This window comes from Diadema antillarum, unplaced genomic scaffold (genome assembly GCF_040938485.1).
Source record: "Diadema antillarum isolate AM-2024a unplaced genomic scaffold, OU_Dant_1.0 seq00001234_RagTag, whole genome shotgun sequence".
In the NCBI taxonomy this organism is placed as follows: domain Eukaryota; kingdom Metazoa; phylum Echinodermata; class Echinoidea; order Diadematoida; family Diadematidae; genus Diadema; species Diadema antillarum.
The window spans coordinates 1,334,574-1,339,381 of record NW_027272022.1 but is presented as its reverse complement, the minus strand read 5'-3'; positions in this window follow the sequence as shown (position 1 = coordinate 1,339,381).

Here is a 4,808-nt window from a genome sequence, read left to right as displayed (position 1 = left end):
GTCATTATCAATTCCAGGGTAGTCCAGCGTCCTACTGTTTCCAAAGGCATGAATTATACAAACGAGCAATAGGATGCACTTCGTCGAGAACTGCAACGAGTACTGCAAACGCACACACATATGCACATATATCTCACATAATGATGAGATATACAAAGGCATCATGTAGCACACATTTATACATAAAACACACATACATACTCAAAGACATACCTGAACGACTCATATAAGTATGATTATATCTTCGAAAGAAAATGAAAAGAATAATTGGAACTATCATAACTGAAATTTCCCCTCTCTTTCAGAAATTTATGTCTGGTACAGCAATTATGAAGACATTTTCTTCACATCCAATTTTGTTAGATAGACAGCTATTCTGGACAGGCTCAGTTTATGATTGCAATGCTCATGTCTTCTTTTTATTTTCCATGTAGGTTCCATGACTTGCATGACTAATGTGTGTGTAATGCGCTTGTTGGCTGTGTTACCAGTTGTACATTATGGCCGCCTGTGTTTATGACATGAACTATGCCCATAATGTTATTTTACAGGTTTCATTTTTATTTGTCTTGCCTTTGCTTGGATCATTTTCTTGAGACTTTTATTCCAATTATACGAATAATAACTTACTTGCAAAGGCTGCCGACTTATGACAAAGAAATATGTAACCAACCCTTATTTTTTTTAAAGTATGTGATAACCGAATATAGTCATCACATAGGATTTACATCACAAGTTCATACAATATCACAATGTCATGATATCACAAGTGTCATGCTACACACTTCTGTCGCATAAATGAAACAAAAATGATAAGATTGGGCAGTATCTCTATGACACAATGATGTTTAGGTAAAAGTAAAACTCTTTTGTTGCTTTCCTATCATAAGAGTTCCACATTGCCTCTTCGTATATGAAGACAAATTTGTCATTCGCACGTGGAAAACAAAGTAACTACATTCAATACGACGGCTATTGACAAATTTCTGTTCTTCATAATAGTAATGTGAGTTTGCAACCACTCTGCTGTGAAGACCACAGTGACCCACATTGTGTTCACAGTGTGTTCAAAAAGCCGCCTTATATGTGAAAACGCTCGAATTTAACAGTGTGTAGATGATTTCACACTGTGGTGTGGTATTTCACAGAGAGTTCACACAGCAATGTTGTGCTTCACATTGTGAGTTGATGATTTATAATGTGTTCACAGTGTTAAAGCGCTTAAATTCAACCGTGTGAATAGATGTCACACTGTGTTCGCAATGTGTTCACACTGTTCACATTGTGTTCACACCGTGGGACACTGTGTTCTTGTCAGCAGGGGCAATCTATAGAAATTTCGGTAACTGACCAAATCAATCTATTCCCTCGAAATATTTATTTCCAAATTGTATTGGTTTTGAGGTACGAGTCTTCTTCAATTTCTTTGCCCTCTCCATGTAAAAAAAAAAAATGTAAGACCACAACAGCCGATCTACATCTTTTTTCCAACATATTTGTTAAGAATATAATGTACAGATCAGCAGTTGCGATCTTACAAATTTCATTTGTACAGAGGGCAGACAAATTGAAGAAAACTCATACTTCATGTCTCCACCCCTCTGCTTAATGATATCTTGCTTTCATCCATGTTTTTTGTGTCAGTGTTAAACTTCCTTTTATCAAAGAAAGCAGGAGAGAGAGAGTGAGAGAGAGGAAGAGAGAGATGGAAAGAGAGAAAGAGAAAGAAAAAATATCCACATTGATTGTTTTCAGCAGTATTGTAGAGATCAATGATGATAATGATGATGATCCACAGCATTTGTATGGCGCCATATATCTGTTATAGAAACATTCAAAGGCGCAGACTCCTCCAAGACAGTTAGCAATTGAATGTCCGGTGAAAAATGTGAGTTTTGAGTGAGGCTTTAAAGTGATTCAGTTTGTCAATTTCACGGAGGAAAGATGGGAGGGAGTTCCATAGGCGAGGAGCAATAGAGGAAAATGCCCGGTCTCCGTATCCGTTGAGAAGTGTGATGGCACCTGGAGAGTAAGGCCGGATGAACGAAGGCCAGGGCGAGGCTCCCGTCGCTCGATTAGGGAAGACAGGTATCCCAGTGTATCCTGGGGCCAGACCATGACTGGCCTTAAAAGTGAGCAGTAAGATCTTGAAATCAATTTTGTTCTTGATGGGAAGCCAATGCAGCTCAGCCAGGACAGGGGTGATGTGATCATACTTCCTCAGCCCGGTGAGCAAGCGTGCTGCTGCATTCTGTACTGCTTGAAGTCTGTTCAAGGTTGCAGATGGAAGGCCAGCTAAAAGACTGTTACAAAAATCCAGTCTTGATGTTATGAGTGAATTAATGATGCTTTCTGCTGCCGTCTTGTAAGCAGAGGTCTAATAGCTGCGATGCTACGAAGCTGGAAGTAAGCAGTCTGGCACACCTGCGAAACATGCCTATCCATCCTCATAGACTGGTCAAAGTAGACCCCAAGGTTACGGACGCTATCTGCAGGAGAGACAGACACATCGCCGACCTCAAAATCCATGGAGACAATCTTGTTTCTCATTTGTGGAGAAGAAATGATGAGGCATTCAGTCTTGTCGTCATTGAGTTTCATGAAGTTCTTCACAATCCATTGTCGAATATCTGACAGGCATTCCGTCATCCTCGTAGCTGCTGCTGTTTCTGCAGCTGCCACTCTTGGATCGAATGTCACATAAAGTTGAGTGTCATCTGCATAGAAGTGGGGTTCTAAACCATGTCTTGACGTGCTATGTTCCCAAGGGGGGAGAGGACTGAAGCTTGTGGATGCCACGGGTCAGGAAGGCCTCCTCTGACAGAGTTCCATTGATGTTCACAAACTGTCTTCGGCAATGGAGATAAGATCTGGGGATCGTTTCATGAAACTTTTTGTCAGTGATTTACACTGACAATTGTTAAAAGCTACTGAAATCCTTGCGTCTGATTGGCTGATAGCAAATTTGTCGGTGAAAACCTCCGACGAACTCGTTGATGAAACGCCCCCCTGAACCATTCAAGGGCAGTGACGCCAACTTTCAAATCCTGCTGCATCCTGTGGATGAGGACTTTGTGATCAATTGTGTCAAATACAGCTGACAGATCCAAGAGAAGTACCATGGCTGCTTTCTTGTTGTCAACTGCTCGCAAGATTTCATCAGCTCGCAAGATGTCATCAGCTATTTTCAGAAGAGCTGTCTCTACGCTGTAATGTCTCTTATAAGCAGACTGCATCGGCTCATAGAGGTTGCAGACCTGGAGATGTGGCATTAGTCTTTCGGCGACTACTTTCTCGAGGACTTTGGCAAGGAACGGCAAGTTAGATATAAATTTAGGTCGGTAGTTGCTCATCTCATCCGGATCTATGGGTGTCTTCTTAAGTACAGGAGTGACATGGGCGAGCTTCAGCTCATCTGGAAACATTCCTTCCTGTAAGGAAGCATTGATTATCCTGGAGATAGGAACGGCCATTAGTTCATAACTCTCTTTCACAATTGAGGTTGGGATTGGATCCAGGGAGCATGACTTGGCAGGAGAGCTGCGGATAACACTCTGTATTTCTGCCGGAGTTGTGGGCGCGAGTATAGTAAGATGCTCATCACTTGAGGTTGTATGACTGTCTGACTCTGGCTCTACAGTAAGAGACATGTCCGACCGTAAATTGCATCTTATAGACTTAATCTTACCAATAAAGTACCTTGAGAATTCAGAGGCTACACGACCAGGAGAGGAATGGTGCCGTACCCGTGCCATCTCGGCTTCTGTCTTCCTGTACAAAAGCTTGTTGATGGCATATAGTGCTTTTTGGTCAGATCCACAATCAACTATTAATTTATTGTAGTAGGCAGCTTTGGCACACATGAACAACTGCTTGACTCGATTTCTCTGCTCTTTGAAGAGTTGTTTATCAGATGGGGCACGAGTTCGCCTCCATCGGCGTTCAAGCTGTCGCCGCGTGCGTTTTGCATTAGCGATAACCTCATTGTAGCAGGGGACAGCCGGCTGTTCCACAACTACACACGTCTTTTCAGGAGCATGTTTGTCCAACAATTCCCTACAGAACCGCATTATACTGATGGACAGAGTCATTCACAGCACCACAGGTGTTAGAAAACAGACCGGAATGTTTCAGGTTGAACCTAAGCTGAGTCAAATCAACAGTCTTCAACTTACGGTAGGTGATCTTCTTCTTCACAGGCTTAGGTTTCTCGAGATGAAGGAGACAGTGGACAGAGCTGTGATCTGATATCGAGTCCTGGATACGCACTGAATTTATGCCTTTCACATCAATATAGTGATGATCAGATCTAAAATGTGACCTGACTCGTGAGTAGGTTCATCCACAATCTGCTGCAGATTATGATCTAGAAGAAGTCTCTGGAATTCAAGTATCATTTCAAAGTCGAATTGATATCGATATCTCACTGTTTATCGCGTCCAGATTCGGAGCATCGTTGTTGATGAATTATATCTGGTTAAAAAAATCTATATGTAATTGGCAAACAGTATTCATAAGTAGGGTTAGTTCAGAGAGTGTGTTGATTACTTTCTTTTTTCTCTATTTATCTATGACTCACTGTATCATGTTCATTGTATTCATTGATTGCAACAATAGTCACACACACACGCACACACACACACACACACACACACATATATATATATATATATATATACATACATATATATGTGTGTGTGTGTTTGTGTGTGTGCGTGCGTTTGTGTCTGTGTCTGTGTGTCAACAGGTCTAAGTACCCGTTTGTCTCTAAAGAAATGGATATGATATACAAATGGGATATAAGGGGG